Source organism: Ambystoma mexicanum, chromosome 3p (genome assembly GCF_040938575.1).
Source record: "Ambystoma mexicanum isolate Mex_15411 chromosome 3p, UKY_AmexF1_1, whole genome shotgun sequence".
In the NCBI taxonomy this organism is placed as follows: Eukaryota; Metazoa; Chordata; class Amphibia; order Caudata; family Ambystomatidae; genus Ambystoma; species Ambystoma mexicanum.
Window position 1 is genome coordinate 440,039,320 of NC_090925.1, and position 19,253 is coordinate 440,058,572.

A 19,253-nucleotide genomic window follows, 5' to 3' on the forward strand; every position below is an offset into this window, starting at 1 on the left:
AAAGAGGTAGAAACTGGGAAGGGAACAAAACGAGGATTCATACATATAACAAAAGGTAAAAAACATTTATTTCCACATTTTATATTTTGTACATTTTTTTCAGCTTTTTTCCTAAAGAATGGGGTAAAAAAATGGACACTTAATAATATACCTAGCATTGACAATTGGGCGTATGTTCTGAAAGAGCCTTGCCCGAAGCATCTAGGGTGCCATCTCCCACCTCGATCAAGCTGTGACAGGTTTTGCACATCACGATAAAATTAGAAAGATCAGGTGCAGGCAGGATGCACTGAGGTTGGGTGTTAGTTGGTGGAAAATAGCTGGTAATTGTATTAGAAATCTGTGGAACAGATGATAAATACTGCTCTGCTGATCTTGATCCATGTGCTTTGACCTTATGTTTCACATGAACCGACCTATAACATTCACACATTTCATCCCAGTGAATACTGACAAAATGTTGAATTAATGTGGATGTCCCCAAGCTTTGCGATGGCTTGTGTGAAGGTCCCCTCTGCAAAACCTTACCACAGAAATTGAACATTAACTTGTCAATCTCCCTTTTGCTGTGTTGGCCTTCTACACGGAAATATTGCCAACTATCAGCAATGTTATTTTGTGCACATTGCTTCTTCCGTGGTGGTAAAGCTGAAGTCACCCACATGACCTCATCAATCGCTACTGCTCATAGTAATTTTGAAATACAGGACCATGGAGGAAAAATAAAAAAAATAAAAAAAATCCACAACACAAAATAGACTCTGCAAATTAACATAAAAAACTTACAAAAATAACAAGCTAAAATAAAAAAAAGACAAACTACAAAGCAGAAGACAAAGGACAAAGGTATACGAAGAAGAACAATAACAAAGGAATGGATAAATCAATGTACTGCTTTTAAAAGTTCTTGAAGGCTTACAAAGAAGTTCACCCAACAAGAGACAGAAAGCAATTGCAAAACACAGGAAAGAGCTGCTTGGAAGAGGTGTATAATCACAGTTATAGCAAACCAGAATGTGGTTTATGTACGCATGGGTACATCCAATCGCGGCCATGTGCCTGGAACTAAATTATTGACCAAGCACCTAAATTAATGAGAAGATGTGCCTATATGTGGCCGTAGGCATGTTGAGGGAAGGGCCATTCACTTTGAAAGCTGTGTTCACGCAGAACGTGGCATCACACCTGTTTTCCACAGCCAATTGGATCAGGGGCTGCACATCTCTGTTTAGCCACTTCAACAAACAGCTCAATCACACACTGCAGTAAATTTCTGTGGCCACACCCATGCAGTACGACAAAAGGCGTGCATGCAAAATCACCCAATGGGAAGTCAAGCTTTATCGACACGGCTACCTCTCATTGCACCAGCCAATCATATCATGTAATATGTCTGTGCGTCTACACATGGCTCCTGGCTGCAGACAAAATCAATGGGACGTCGAGCTTCTCTAATGTGGCTATGCAACTAAGCGCCTGATGCACCAGCCAAAAATATCACATGCTGCAGTTGCACGTCTACTCATGATTCCTATCCGTGTGAAAAAACGGTCCAATCATACCTTGCGGTGTATGATGAAATCCACGTGTGTGAAAGTGACCAGAGTGCACGGCAGTGCATAGCCACGAATATTCACCCCACCAACAAAATATAAGTGTATATTGATCATTGCTACTAGTGATGCTTGTTAGTGAAATGTTTACCAAGTAACTACTTTTCCTTTGTCTTGTAATTTTTTTACTATCCTTAGATTGCAGCATTTTGAAAACTAGTTGGTCTTTCACAGGAGTTCATTGTAACACGTCTTCAAAAAACAAGTACATATTTACCTCCTAACAAAACATTGTAGTCAGTCTTCAAATCCTCTTGCATTTGCAAGTGAATTAAAGATTACATCAAATTAGACACTGTACTTATTTCATCTGCAATCAAGGTATTTAATTTTCTAAGAACTTTTCCTTCTTCTTGTGCTGCACACAAGTTTTTGATACTCTAGTTTGTTGTCATGCTCCACTGATAGCATCAACTGTTGATGTAAAGTAACACCTCCTACACTAAATGCTGTTAAAGCTGTTGGAACAGTTACAATACATGACAAAGATCAATCAGTTACATTTTGGATCATAGCTCTTATTGCATTAATCAAAAAAGATGCTCTTGCGTGTCCACTAACACACAACAATACAGGTTTGTATTGGACACAAGAACATGAATGCCTGTCATGCTGTAAAATATGTAAAAGCCTATCTTTGATTTTATAAAAAAAATCTTTTTGTTCTATATTAAGTTTAATAACTATTTCATCAGTTTCAATAATTGGCTCACCAAGCAGATTTTAACTTATTGCTGCAGAATCTCCAATTCCCTCAGGGGTCACCTTTGCCAATTCAGCTGGCAAAAGTTCTTCTTTACATCTTTTTTTGTTCAGTAACTCCAAGTACTGCTCACATTTTGGATATGTAACTAAGCTTTTTTGTGTGCAAAAAATGATTGTTCAAAAGTTTCAAAACTCCCAAACAAATCACTCTATGAACGCCATGGGAAGAACTACTGCAAAAGACAAAAATGTATTCATTCCTTTTTCTCTGCAGTTTGCAAAAAAGTTTCATGGGGTTGATGAGACTTGCCTTCTCATGTTTCACTAGGCAACCAGAACATACTTGTCACTGTTTGCTTTAATATTTTGATATGAATAGTGTTCTGCTACTTCATATAAACAAAGATCCTCCAACTCTACAAATTGATTTGGATAATATGTATCAATCAAGTTTGTTTTCAGAAAGACTTAACCAAAGTACATGAATGCTACCTCCATGCAGAGGCACACTAGTTAGCTGATCTGCAGCTTAGTATCTACCACACTCTCTATGTGAGAGCATCTTCAAACCAAAGCTTTGAAGTTTCTGACTAAATTTTGTATCTGCTGATAGACCTGCCCATACCACAGCTGCATTGCTCTTTTCAGTTTTTGTCATGTATGATGTAGCATAACGAGCAACAGTTGTTGTAACATCAGCAATATCCTGTATTGAACGGCAGGTAGGACCTGCTTTCAAAGCTGCTGTTTTCCTTTATTTAGTTTCCTTTTACACACTTAGGGTGTGTGGTGAGTGACTGGGCACCTCTTCTGGAAAAAGTTGTTTTCTTTCCTTGTAACGCTGCTCGTAGCAGCAGGAAGTTGCCTGGCTTCCTGACATAGAATTTCCAGATACACGCTGTGGTCTGTTCTTTATGTCCTCCTCTACTGGGTGGAGCCTTGTACACTCACTATGTGTATTTGTATAAAAGATGGTGGCCGGAAGTGCAGCAGACTAGCATAGCGGGTAAGGGCTCAGCACGCCAAAGAGGTGCGTACTCCTTGCCATGGGCTGATGTTAATGAGACGACTTTACCTTCTATAGGTGACTGGTAAATCCCTGTCTCAGATTTTCCTGGTAATATATTGACAGGACTTCTCCTCAATGCTCGCTCCCTGGTCAAACAGTCAGTTGCCTGCTCTGATTTGCTAGCAGACCTGGCTCCAGATGTACTATGTGTCACAGAGACTTGGCTAAATGATGTGTCTGGCCCAGCCTTATTTCAACTGCTTTCTGACTCCTATAACATTTTTCGGGGAGACCGCCAAACAGCTCAGGTAGGGGATGGCACGGTAGTTTTTGTTAAGTCTGGGTTGGATGCTAACCTTATTCCTATGGATCACTCCATTAAAATGGAGGCCATTTTGGTTAAAATTACTGTATCTCCTTATCCTAATCGACACATTTTAGTGGTTTACCGTCCTCCTGGGGCGGATGGAACCTTTTATGACCAATTCTTTTGACTTTGTTACAGATTTAGAACTTAGGTATCCTAACCTAGTCATTACATACTTATATTGAGAAGACACTAATTCCCCAAACCCATGTGTAAATTGATTTATTTACATGTTCTTGTTTATTGAAAAGTAATATGCATAGAAAAAAGCAAGTTAAAAATATAGATCTTCAAATGTGTTAATTGTTCTGTTTTGTTTGATTTTTATATAAATGACTAGTTTAAAAATGTTCGACTATATATCCTGCTGATATATTTCAACATATAAATAAAATAAACACCAGGATATGTCTAAGTTACATTGGACACTGTCACTTTCTTGGGGAATTTGCAAATCACTTGCTCACACCTTACAGGAAACCTGCTCAGCACAGAGAGGAAAAAAAAAATGAAAGAAAGTTAAAAAAGATGTGTATGGGTATGCTTAATATTCACCTTAACTCCATGGAAGAATCAGTGTGCCCAGAAAACTGTCACTGACAGCTGGCAGTATTTCTGTGTCAATCAGCAATCGAGGAAAAAGAACATTAAAGAAGTTCAATGTGCTGTGTAAGCTGTTGCACATAGACACTTCTCAAACTTTTGCAACCTCTAATTTGATTCAGCACCTTATCCAGGTCCATAACAACAATGTGGACGAACCCTATAGGAAGGCTAATTTCCATCAAAATGTTCAAACCCATGGCCTATAATCTCCACACAAGTATCTGCTGTAGAAAAATACATCTGCGTCACTCTCTTTCACTTCTATTGCTTTCTCTGTTCCAGCCACCTCCACCCAACCTCCTCCCATCTTACCTATATCCAAACTGCAAAATTGCAAATTAATGTGTTTGAAATATGGCAACTGCATCTTGGTGTGAAATCACACCCTACATAGTTACAGAAGACCTATTTCACAACATCAAAGCAATTGCTGCCACTGCAAATTTATCAAAACAAATTGAGTGGCAATTATTTTTATCCCCTTATTTTACAAAAATAAAAACAGAAAAGAACTCATGAAAAGAGTAGGCCAAACAAACCCATACTTGACTGACCTCAAATTGCATTGCTAAACTCATAGTGTGCCTGCATTTATTGGGGCAATTTGCACCAAAGAAACCCATATTTCTTTTGCATAACAGGGGTTTGCACAACTAATAGCATTCATATATTCCTTATGAGAGTATATTTAAAAATAAAACCAATCAAACATATTTTTCATGACATTAAACACTAGGTTTCACAAAACAACAAACAACAAATGAAGGCAATGTATTTTCTCTTACAAATAACCACACAGTAACACATTCCAGCAAAAAATATATATTTTTAAAGCACACACATTTTCAGAGCACCCAAAAAAAGCACTTTAATATACACCATAAGTGATTATAAAATCATTATAAAAAAATCAGATTTCTACGGCTCTGTGATAATTCTTTTATTTTGAGTGAAGAAGGTATAATTAGTAATTCTACATCATGCACCTCATTAAAATACATTTTCTTTCCTAATAAACAACTTCCAACAATGTTTCCCGCCAATTTTTTACATATGAAGCAGTAACACTTCACTGTTAACAAAAACAGTAAGATAAAAAAAATCACGAAGCCCCATTATCAACATATTATCAAATAAACGTTTCAACAAAACAATGACAAACCACTGATAAATGCCAATAATATTTTGTCACAGGTAACATGAACTGCACAATGAGCACAGTGTGAGCTCTGCAGTCAAAATGAGAAAAGTAGACAAAATCGTGGGTTTCATACTTTCTTTCCAAATTCAAAAGCAGAAATAGAGGACTATATTGTAATAAACCAATAAAATGGCCAACACATATTCACTGCACCCTATCACAAAGAAGTACACATTCACAACATTAACACCAGCCAATTAGAAACACCAAAACATTTGAAACCCTGCCCAGCATCTCTAGTAGCTGGGGCTATTCAAGTCAGCTACACATCTTTCTCTAAAAACTGAAAACCAAACTAAGTTAACCTTCCAAACTTCAAATAAGATAAGGGAAGACCTAGCCACACATAATAACGCACACAGATAAAATTCTGACCTGTATGATCAACAAAAAAATATGATTATTGCACAAAAAATGAATGGTGCAATAGAAACGGCTATAACAGCAATCGTGTCTATTAGAACAACCATTGAAAAGGTGAAAAGGCTTGGATGTGCCAACGCACGTGCTTGTTATAGCTGCGGTTATAGAGAGCCTCACCGGTTCGACTGTAATTACCCACACCTAAGACATGTCCACAAACACTCGATGTGTCATTTGCTGGTATATACCCACGGCTGCACAGGGCACCACTTTCAACCACGGGTAGTAACACTGTGCCCCATGTGGGTGCAGGGTAGTCACGATTAAACACGCCACCCTTTGCTGTGGCTAGGCGCGATGCTCAAAAGAACAATCACTCCCTTTTTTTGCATTGCTGTGGTTATTTCATATAAAAACCCTCTCGTAGCTGTTTGTATCACACACCCAGGAAAGCTCAACATGCCATTTGCTGGCATATAGCCACAGCTGCACAGGGTACCACTTTTAACCACAGGTAGCAAGGCTGGCCAAAGAGGTGGGTGCTGCGTAGCCGTGGTTATACGATTTATAAAAAAAACATATCTGAGTATGGAATGTGAATGACAAAAGAAACAGAAGTGATACAATGGTAGTTAAAATGAGTTATGTAAAATACATGACAATGACGAGAGCACATCAAATGTGCTGAAATACTACACTCAGTGTACTCCAAAACAATCCTTTTAAAGACTGCTTATCACATATGAATATACAAATACAAAGAAATAACCTCAATCACATATAAATACACAAATACAATACATTTACATCAAAAAACATTTTCTAAAATGGCTCATCACGCATAGCCACAGTTAGAGAACATTGACTTTTTCCCAGCCGGGGTTACAATATGAAACTTTGGCGACATAGGTCACATAGATTTTCATATATTTATACATAATGGATCATTCTTACAAAGGACTCTTTCAAGTACAAACAGCATAACCTTTTGCACATTGAGGCCTATAGATATGGGTATAGTCCAACATACCCACGTTTATGACTCTCCCCAGTCATTGCTGCAATTAACCGCGCCTCTGCAATTCAACACCCCATTGCACAATACCATAGCCTAGGTTATTCATCTATGTTTAAATAAATAATATCCTTCTATCTGTAAAAAAATAAAACATAATTAGTTAAAGAACACACACACACACTTTAAAAAACACAATTTAATACACACGTTTTTATGACCCTCATATCTTTTATGAAGTGCATCATATGCACTTTATAAGAGACAACATGTGTGTATAGAACACTGTTGTTCTCTATGCTCATATTAATCATTGGGTCATTGGGAAAAAAAAATCCATCATGGATTAAAAGAAAACTTACAAAAGTATAAAAAGGTTTATAAACTACCACTACAATAAACAAACCTGGATATAGAAACTGGGTGAGAATAAACAAAGGATATTATACTGGGTCATTGCAGGGCAAGGGATGGGGAAGGTTAAGTAAACTTGGAGAACAAGAAAGAATAGGGTGTGATATGTAAACATGGAGAAAAGGGGATATAAAAAATCACTCTCTCCAAACATAATGTACATTGCCATCACTAACACACTAGAGATACAATAAAAGCTTAACAACACAACTAATAGGATAGACAGCAGAGGTACTAGCCAGGCCATGCAAAGCATTTTAATAGTTTATTTTGAGTTAAGTACTGCAATAACCCAATCAGCTAATACGTGTTCTATGTTGTCCACTGCCATCAAATGTGTGTTTTATGTCAAGCCACCAGGAACGCAAGAAAATCATTAGATGAGCATTTCACAGTTAAATTACCACTATTTAGATACATGTACATAATGAATGGCTTCTTCTTTAGCATCGCGGGAGGTTGGGAGAAAAGTTTGGCTGAGTAATCTGGAGACCAGAAACTTCCATTTGTGCCACCTGGGTCTTAGGGCCTGTGGTTTTGTAGAAAGCATACCTACTCTGTTTCTGACTTAAGGGCCACTAGCTCTTTATTTAGAGGGCATTGCTGAAGAAGTGTCTACTTTTGGTGAAGTTAGAGATTTCTGTGACTTTGCTCAATAAATATTGGGGTCTAGCGCAGTATGCAGGCCTCCACAAAACTTTACCCTTTAGCTCTCACTGTCCTATTTATTACCTTTCTTCATCTCTGCTGGTTAGACTCTATGAACAGGACAAAGCTGTTACGCTCACCTGGTATCCACGGGGACGCCACCCAGCCAGTTGGTCGTTGGTGCCCTTTTCAATGATTCGCTGGTGCAGTTCTCGGTGGGATTCCTCCTGGAAATGAAGACTATGTTTAGGACTGGACAGCCAAGGTAAGCCTTCCCACCTCCCCTGTGATTTCAGCCCCTCCGGGTTCTCTTCTCACCTTGTTATCGAAGTTGGTGGGCTCTCCGTCCTGCTTTCTGGGCAGGGGCGCATTGTCTTTCGTGGGCATGTGAGGTCCAGTTACTTCACTTACAGCGGCCCAAGTAATGTCTTTCAGGTAGGTCTTATTGCGGTTTATGGAGTTGTTATTCGTGCATGCCTTTTCTCTGTTCGATAATGTCTCTGTTTATCTCCTTTAGGTGTGCAGAGCGTCCGCTTGGCGAACTGGGTAGGCTGGTTCTCACCGGTAAATGATGGCGCACAATATCGCTATGATGCGGTAAGTAGGCGCTTTGCGCAGCGCGGCGATGTCTTGTCTTCACTGACCTGTGTTTTCTCTTTTTTGTAGGTCGCGGTGTGCTCCCAGCGCGGATGGAGTTCAGGAGCTATACTGGTCAAACAACCACCAGCCAGGCAAGTCTCTAAGCAATTAGTGGTTGAAATGTCTCTACTGCCTTCTTTAATGATGTCTTTCTTCCTTTCTCAGGTCCTTCGATGCGGGTGGTGAACCATCCACACAGAGCTGCCAAGGAGCTGTGAACAGTGAAGGATGGAGATTGCAGGTAAGATTCTGTTGCTAACGATGTTCTTTGTTGTTTTCTGCAGGTCCGGATCTTGCCAGGCTCGTGAGAAGCTGGACACGGTGAGCGTCACGTTGCTAGTAGCAAAGTAACGTGAAGCGTGTTGTCTTGTTCGGGTGTGGTTTAAATAGTCTCTGCTAAGTAGTCCAGGTAAAGTAGTCCCTAGGCCACCACACCCAAAACACTATACCGCTTAGCTTGGTTCTAGGAATCAAGCTATGTGGATGCCTCCATGTTGGCTGAAAGCCTGAATAAAGTAGTTCCTTTAGCTGATGTCTTTCCCTGTTTATGAGCCTGGCGTCAAAGGCGCCAGGACTGGCCCCAAGCGGGCCTGTGAAGTGGATGCCAGGCCTTATTTGCGATCCGAAGTCTGATTCCACCTGGCCAATGGGCTTGCCAGTGGAGATCAGGGCTGAGGGTCATGACAAAAGCCTCTCTCTTTCTTGTATGCAAAAAGGGGTCATGCTCATTTTAGTCACAAAAATCTCTTGGAAGTGGTGCCCTTCCTCTCCTCTTTCTTCAACCAACATAACAGTACGTCTCCACCTTTCCTCTTCTGCATACTCCTACCTCCAGATGTGCCCAAATAGTGATTTAGGACCCATCTACATGAATATCCTCAGACCAGAGTCCAATAGCACTACGATGTCATACTAGTGGAGAAGGCTCACAAGCCACCCGAAACATGGCTCTCCCAACCTCCTCCTACATCTTTGACATTCTCATACAAACATGGTACAGCATCCAACCTGCTGACCACATGGGGGAAGTAGGGCGAGATGTGGAAGACATCCACAAATCCAACTGGGCCTGCACAATACTCAGCTAAGGGGCTATAAATTCCATGGCCCTCTCTCACTTGCCACTTGCTCCTACCAACCGGGCAGACTGCCACTTCCCGAATCATCGATCGCCCACTCACAGGTTTCGTTCATTTTTTGACAATATTTCTAATTTCATTACTTTGCTGTCAATTGCATACTCAACAAATATCCTCCTTTGTGATCTCAGCTTCCAAGAAAGATATCCCACCAAAATCCCCAGGGATGCTTTCCATCTTCTCACAGAATCCATGAACATAAAACAAAACACCAACTTGAAAGTTAATTTACTCACCTTCAACTTTTCCATATGTCTCCTGCTAAAATTCCACAACCCAATCCCACTCAACTGGACAGTCGACACTGCCATCTCTATCCTCCTTACTCATACCCTCCAGTGTAATGGAGGATAGTGAAGATCACTATGTCTTTCCACCACTCCAGAAACACTCATGTACAGTTTTGCAATGCTAGCCAGGTGAACCAACCCAAATGTTGATGCCTTTTTTCCAATGTTCACCCAAACCATGAAGAAGTGGGCAGATGTATTTTCCCCCACCACCAAAACAATGTCTCACCGGGTTTAAAGCCTCCACTTCATCGGATACAAAAAATCTGTCTGACAATAAACACACTATTCGAACTCCAGAAAGAAAATGGGCACAATACACATAAGAACAAGGACCTCCTCACCTTAAAAGCACTACATAGTACTAGCCGTGCAATCATCAATGATGCTAAAACTGCCCATTACTCAATGACTATCACAGCAACTGCCAACAGTGATAGCCCTCATTGTGCTTGGTAAATACTTCTTCAATTTGTCTGAACTGGTTATCTCAAAATGCACTGTAAAATGTGATGCAATTACCACTTTTTCATCACAAAGATATACAAAATCAGGCAACATATCGATGTGTAAAAATCGGTGGCCCCCATACTCATGATTCCACCTCACTTAAGAAATCACAACCTTCACACTCCTCACCCAAAATAACCTTGCTGATACTCTTAAATCACTAAAACCTACCTCTGACAAGAAGCCACTCTTACCCCTCCTCCTAAAAGCCAATGCATTGATTGATACGGGTATCTTAACAAAGCAACCTAAAAACAGCATTAATTGAACCATAACACAAAGAACTCACTCTGGACCAGGTGACCTTATTAACTACTGGCGAATCACTAGCCTTCCATTCATTGACAAAATAATTCAACAGGCAGTTGCCAAAGAACTCCATGATCAGATTAAGAAACATGTCAATTCCATGACTACAGATCTGGATTTAGACCCACATGAAGCATGAAAACTAATACCATCTAGGTCAGGGGTCTACAACCTGTGGCTCTTCGCGTGCCTTTTGTTATGATAGTTGTGATAGTTTATTTATATAGCGCCTATATCATGCAAGGGAGGGAACAAAGGGAAAATAAAATTATCTTCTTTAAGACCATGAACAATAAGAATGTGAAATTATCTATCGTACTCGGCCTGGCGACATTTAAGAGCAAGAGCTAAGACATAGATAAGGAAGGAAGTGGGAGAGTGGGAAGGAAATGGAAACAGACAGGCGACTACTGTACTAGGCCTGACAACATTTCTGGTACAGCCAGAAATTAACAAAAGGCGAGGGAGAGGGGTGCAGAAAGGGAGGGGAGGAAGAAAACAAGTGACTAATGTACTAGATGACATTTCAGATAGTGCTGGGGGGAGACAAACAAGGTTGCTATCATACTTGGTCAAGGACAATTCTGATAGAGTAAGTGCATAGAAGAAAGTAAGGGGAAGAGGGGAGGAGATAGGAAAAGGGAGAAAGGGAGAGGAGGTGAGAACAGAGAGCAGTGAAAAAGTGGAGAAGCAAGAGGGGGGAGCGAATACAGTTGCAGAAGTCAGTAGTAACCCATAATGTTTTAGAGAACAGCAAATACAAGTGAGGATTCAAGATGAAAATGGGAACAGCATGATTCAGGGACACCATGAATACAAGATGCAGGGGAAGTCCAGCATGAGAGGTGAGAGAGGGTGACGCACCGTAAGTCGATGCAGTCCATGAAAGTCAAATCCAGGCATTGGCAAAAGGCGTTGATACTGAAACCAGAATGTATCAGGACAGAATCCTGCTTAGGTAGGATGTAGGAGGCAGGAGAGCACTGGAGGGGAGAGGGGAAGAAGGGTCGTAGAATCAAGTAAAGCAGGCTACTCCTGTATGCGAGAAGGGGGGCCACAAAGGAACATCACAGGAGAACAGAGGTGGGGATGGCATGTGGGGACAGAGGGAGTAAACACATGTTGGTGCATGCTTACCTGCTGTCTGGGAAGGTGTTCGGGCCCTGGGTCCTCCTGGTCCGAACAGGCCCAAACAGGAATTGCCCTATTCTTCATCTGCCCTTTGGACCAGGAGGACGCAGGGCAAGGGATGCCCTTGATCTAACAGTTAAGAGAAAAAGGAAGAGGCAGGGCTGAGAAGGTGGGCAGGGCTTAGGCTAGGTGACTCAGATTCACTTGCACCTGCTCCCCATCTGCAAAGTAAAAGAGGCTGGAGGGCTGCTTAAGTAGAGAAAAAGAGCAGCAACTAGGAAGGCACCAGAAGTGAATTCTACTCAAGATATTTCACACCTCAGGAAATGCCTCACCTCCATCCAAAGTTGAATGACAAGCACCTACCTGAAATTCAATCCCAACAGAACATAATTTTTCCTTTTAAGCAATTCATCTAAACAGGAGGTTATCCGAGGGTCGCTGAATGAAATACAGAACAATGGATTTACAATTCAGTTGACCCAATGACGCAAATCATTCAGGCTCATTATTGACAGAAATCTCTCCTTCCACCAACATATCAAGAAAAAAGCTCAAACCACCTGGTATCAACAATCACTTCTCCAGATGATTAAACCCTTCCATCCACCTGTCGATTTCAGAAGCGTAGGCCAGACCCTTGTGTTCACACATATCAATTGAGGGATTGCCCTCCTTACCAGTGTTTCAACCTAAGACTTGAACCCCTCAGATCCACTCAACACGTTGCTTCATGCCTCAGACTGGGAAATTAGAACTTTGTGCACATCTCTCACATGCAGGTATTTATTTATTTTTGCTTGTATAGCAGCACACACAACCCTCAGGCATCTAGGCACAAGTTACAGTAAGTGGGAAAACATGCATGCAGGATAGAACATAGAGGTGAGTCTAGAAAACATGCTTATGCAGCACTACACCTCATGGTATGGGCGCAACTGCAGTTGTAAAGGTAAGCATACAAGACATAGATTGGTGTGAATGGACAGTCTGGAAAAGCCACATCTTGTGGTATGGGGCTACTTCGGGTGTACAGGTAAGCAAGAGACAAAAAATGGTGTGAGTGCACAGTCTGGCAATCTTTGCCTCATGGTACGGGGGACACTTCAAGTATACAGGTAATAAAAGACACAAATTGGTGTGAGTGGACAGTCTGTCAAAGCCACACCTCATGGTACAGGGGCTACTTCAGGAGTGCAGGTAACCATCTACATCAGGTGTGCAGTGGGAATAATAGGTAGCATTCATCTAAGTGCACATTCCAGTTAAGCTTCATGTCCGGCTACATTAGACATGGCAGGTAGTGGTATAACAGAGGGCAGTGGCGGTATGAGTCATGAACAGTACATACAGGGTAACAGAGGGACAGGAAAGCACAAAAGCTGGAAACACCATAGTATGGAAGGCGCGTGATCTAGCAACAGCATAACAAAATAGGTCATGGGAACATACCGGGAAATCTACAGTGGAGACATAGGGCTGCATCAGAGGTAAGGAGTTGCAGCATATAAGCAGAGACAGTTAGTGGGTTCTGAGTACATTATAAAAACATTGTGGTTCATATGTGACATGGTTCCAGCAACATGGGTTTTATAGGTTACTTCTGTAAATTGGGTGTTGGGGTGCAGTGCTGTGGCAGGAAGACCAAAGAGCAGGCTGTAAGCGTGAGTCAGTGGAGGAGAGGGCTCTGATAACTGAAGCTTCACTGGTAGTAGCTAATTCAGAGGATGGGAACAGCTGACATGGCTTACCTTGCAAAACGGTGAAGCGGCGGCATCCAGCAGAAATGGACATGCAGAGCAATTGTTGACAGGCCTTTCATGGTCTGACAGAGCCGTGTTGTGGTTTATTACATGGCCCATGCAAGCCAGTGATCTCCTTCCCATAAAATGAATGTGGTGCACAATAAAAACGCTTTGATTTTTATACTTCAGATTCTTTTTGAGAAGGCCTCCATCCCGTCTCGCACCAAACCTCCACAAAGACCCCATGTTTCAATGGACTAGGAACCAGGCCGGTGTGTATCAATACGATATTTATTAATGTATTATTTAATGTCAAATGAGAATAAACAGCTTACATCAGCCACATGTTGTGGCAACACAAAGACAAAATATTCTTTTTGGGTAAGCAGCACACTGAGATAACTCAAAATGTACAGTGACAAGAAGTTCCTTTGACTTCTTTCACATCTACTATCAAAGAACAGTTCAAACCCACCAAGAAAATGAATGCAAACAAACAGGAAAGTGCATGCGCACAAAATGCTGCTTGAGTCCCAGCAACCGTCACTCCCACCCCTGCCAAAAACATCCACTAAGCTTGTCTGTTTTGGATGGAAAGGCAGTGGCAAGGAGTGCGAACACAACGGAAAAATCAGATTTGGGATATAGTTCACAGAAACAATATGGGAAGCCAGCAAATAATGGGAAAATTCATTTTTAGAGCACAATGGAAGAATTGCATTTTTTATTATTTATCCCAACTGCTAATGGGAAAGAATAGAAAGACAGGGAATGTGTTTTCTTATACTTAGAAAGACAGGCATGGCTTTTAGAGAATACTACTCAGCACAAAAGGGTAAAATCGGTTTAAGGATATTCAGCATATCGGCAATGGGAAAAAAAACAAATGGAAATCCGTTTTCACTGATGCTTAAATGACAGGCAAGCTCTGGGAAACAGGGTAGCTCACAAGAGTAAAACCAATTTTTGGTTAGGGTGACAGACTGCAGATGGAAATTCATTTAGCAGGGCACAATTGAAACACAGGGACAATGGAATTAATTATTTTGGGCAACCCTTTATAACTATACTACTTTACAATACACCTGGAAAAGATGGTTGTTTTCGAATTCCAACAATATAAATCCTGTGAAATAAATGGGGAAATCAATTGATTTTCTTTGAAAAATACACCAAGGATTTAAATAGGCAAATGGGTATTCTTCAATGGGGCAATGACTGAAATACAGGCAAATGGAGATTTTGAAAGGGGAAATTATCTAATGCAATGCTACAAGAATACCTGGCCTACACACTCTATGTTTTTTGGGGGGGTTTAGTTCTACTTACAGCAGAGGTCTGGACTGGACATCAGGGAGCGTCTGAGCACCACTGCTGGAACAACCACTGGGGTCAGTCAAAGTTCCTCTTTCCTCCAAGGGGTCCCAAGTCAGCTACTAAGTCTCCTGTCTTCTATGAAAGATTAGGCCTTACTACTAGTGCTGGGATGTTCCTCCAGATTTCGGCCGCAGCTAACCTCAGAGGTTAGTGGCAAGTGTCCTAATTTGAGGTGGGGTGACTTATTTATAGGGCAAATTACATCATTAATGTGGCATACTTTCCACAGAAGGGATTGGTAATTTTTAATTATGGCATGTCCCCCACTGACACTGGCCTTTTAGTTATGGCATCTAGGGGCTATTTCACACCAGAGCCAGAAAGAGGAGAGACATGCAGCCTTCAGAGTGGGCCTTAAGAAGGTGCCTGCATCGCCATACCACTCCCTGTGTTAGGTCAAAAAGAAGGATCAAGCAAGAAATAGAACAGAGGAAGAGGCAGGTAAAACAAAGGTATCATTGTGGCTGCTGCGGTCATCGGCATGCAGGCAGCCATTTTTAAATGGCAAGTGAATATGTTTGAATTTTGCCCAGTAGGGTTTACCTGGCATGGTGGTATCTCCAGATGGAAGTGGGGTGTTGCATCCATACCTGCAATTCAGTGCTGTGATGGTGTTGCCTTCATATCCAAATAGAATTACATTGGTTACCAATCCCAGTCTGGATACTCTTCAAAACTGCCTGCCTTACACATAAGACAATTACTGCTGAAACAACAGCGTGCCTAGCCACAAGATATAGCCTTAGCTGAGATGTACTCCTCAAGGAGGATACCATATTGTTAGAGCATACAAGTCCTCTTTTTGGTAAAGGTTGGCTTGTGGATTAGGACAGAGACTTAAAGAGACAACTACGTTCCACAGGAAGCTACCCCGCTCTTACACACACTGGACATGGATACTCAGAGTTAGTGTCATGAAGAGCTGCTTTGCAGAATAACAAGGTCAGTAACGGTTTTACCACATTTTATTAAAATACAAAGTTAAAACATTAAAATACGAAATAAGAAAATACACAACTATAGTATAGTATCCAAGATACACATATGCAAACCAATTTACAAAACAAATTCTGATATAGATTGTCATTTACCATTTTGGAAGACAGTATTTGTTTCATGTGGGGTTAGTAGCACACGTGAGAGGCCTATTGACAGTAAATAATTTGAAATAGCTGTCTCTGTTCAGTATCAACACATTTTTCTGTTTCTAGATCAAAGTAGAACACATATGTGGACAAATCTCTTTTCTGCGCTCCTTTGAATCCGTCTTCAGGACACGAGATGTTAATAAGATATACAGGAGGCGTTACGAGTTGTTCCACTGTATGTAATCATGCACTTTGGGCACTAAAGAAAGAATTGACATAAAAACAATGTTTTAAAACTCACCTTTGCTGTTGATTTTATTCTAACTTGAGCTGTGCCCAAGGATGAGCCAGACCATCCTGAGGCTTAGATTTAGATGACAGGCAAAGAGAAAAACCAGGAAACAGTCCTGCTCTTTCTATGACCCTGCTATTAGAACACCATTCCAGTCCTAATCAGGAACACTCCAAAGATTCAGCAGTTCAGGAAGGAACTCAAGGCCCTGTTCTTCAGCGAATATCTATGGATCATTTGAGACCTGCTGCTCCTAGGTCTATACCATCCCAGTAGTTTGGGATATCCAAGCTTCCATAAACTGTAACCTCCCTGTCCACCGACCTGCATTAACTGCACATCAATTGTACACCACTCTGTTGTTTCCTAGCTAGGCTTGGTATATATAAACCTAAGTGCAATTATAAAATACAAATACACTGATAGAGTCCTACACCACTGGTGGAAGCAGTTAGCCAGAAAACTTAAACTGCTGTTGTCTTTAGGATTAGCAGGGTCCAAGAGCAGAATACACATTTTTAGTGTCCCACATGTTAAGCAGGGAGCTACTAATGATGGGGATCTGCTCTTTGCATGCTGCTGCATACCTGTGCTATGACAGGTATATTGATCCTGAAGAAGGTTAGAATTAGAGTTTACCTAATGTGTAGAGTGTGGAAACCAAGTGGTGCATGCAGTGCCGAGTTTTAACTGTTCAGACCGCTGGTTGTTTCACATGAGTGTTACTGCACAGAACATGTGCATGTTTTTCTTTTATATGACAGCAACTGCACAGAAAACGTGTATCATTGAACTGTTGCATTCATGGGTCTATATGTTTAATGCTGAATTTTAAGTATCCAGGGTCTAAATGTGTTGTTTTGATGCAACTACAAAGCTCTTGTTAGTCAAAGGCATGTTAGAGCAACGTTTTGTATGTGTGGGCCTGTGTGTTCTAGGACTCTGGCTGCACACAACAATGTAAATCTTATTTGACTACAAAATATGGAGGTGAATTTATTTATGGAGATATTTTGTTATTTTATGATAATCAGCATTTACTAAGTGCATTGCTCATAATGTACAAGGGATTATTTCATGGGGGAGGCTCGAAAAAATACTAAAACAGAAAGCAGCTGTTCTTTATTGTTGGTACACTAGAGTATGATGCAAACCTATGTTTGGTTCAAATGTGGTAAGGATTTAAGACCTTACGTGATGCCTTGATGTCAGGGGGTCTGGGGAGGGCATGAAAGTCTTAACATTTCAATCTCCCTTTGACGTAACAGACAATGAACTTCTGGCGTTAGAAATACCAAATAAGGCACTGGACTCTACTTTACTAAAATTTACTTTCCCGTTGTTGGCTAAGCAGCAAGTAATTCAACAGAAGGAAAGTACTCCAATTCAAAAAAACACTAATGGAGTTAAAATCACAAGTCAATGCAAATCGATACCAGTCGAACAAAACGGCTATGAGATACAATCTACAAACTCATTTAGAAACATACCATCTGGGACCGGAATGAGAGGCCAGACAAATGACTTACAAGAAGGTAATGAAAAAATTCTGGCGCCACAAGAGATTGACTTGGCTGCTCGAGAAGCACGTTTGACAAAGAGGCTTTTGGCAGACTTTGAAGAGATGAAAGAGAAACTAACAGCAAGCTTCTCTCCGAGAATATCAAGGAACAACAGCATCTCGAAGTTAACCATAGATAAAAACACAGAAGGGGAACAAGAGCAAAACCCCAACAGTAGAGAGCCAGGCCTGACAATGACATGTCTGGAAGAGAAACGTACAGCCAACTTGCTAGATGTAAACCAAAAGACTATAATATCGCTAAGCTCGAAAAACAAAAGAAAATACTTCTGCCCAAAAGAAGACACCAGTCCAGATACAGAAAAAGGAGAAGCTTCGGTCGAATTAATACAAGAACAGTCAAATAGCAGCCTAAAATGTATACCAGGAACTAACCTGTGCGATCAGACCACACAAAGCAAAGGATACAATGGTAGTCCACAGAAGAAAGATGGAGAGACAAAATCAAACCTATCTGTAGCAGCTGCCATTCAAATTCATAATAATGTTTTAGCTGCAAAATCATTAGCCTTAATCCCCTTTATCAAGCTTTATGAAAGTTTGAATGAAGCTGTGCAAAACAACGGAGCAATAATGAGGCATCTGGATGAGAAAATTAATAAAATCGAAACTCAATTTGTGTTGTTCCAAGTAAAACAAGAGGCGGAATACACTCAAGCAGTTGGTCACATGAGTGGGCTTTACGAGCAATTGTTAACAGAATACAAAGGAACTAAATTACAGATAGAGGAAATGTTTGATAATATAAAACAAATGTCCGTACTCTCACTAAAAAAGGATGCCTCCATTGAAAAAAAAACCTATGGGGGAATAGATGTAGAGACTCAATGTAAACTGGAAGCAGAAATATCTGGATTAGGAAGAGGAATGAAAAGGATACCGTAGCTACCAGCTCTGAGAGATTGGTTTCCATTGATTTAACAAAAAACTTTGCTCAAACAGAACAGCAATGCCCAACAAAAGGTTTAAAGATAAATTTAAGTGAAACTGCTAACAGCCCAAAAAAGCTTGCCGCACCTGGTAGCAAAGTGGTGGCCGATGTCAGAAATAAAGGGGATGAGGACACAAGGACAGCAGTGGAAAGTTTCGAGAAACCATCATGCTCCAATTCAAAAGCGTCCTATGGCATCTTTAGTGGTCCTGCAGAAAATCTCGAACCTACAGCTAACAACAATAAAAAAAAACAGACTTTGGAGTCAAACAGTAACGT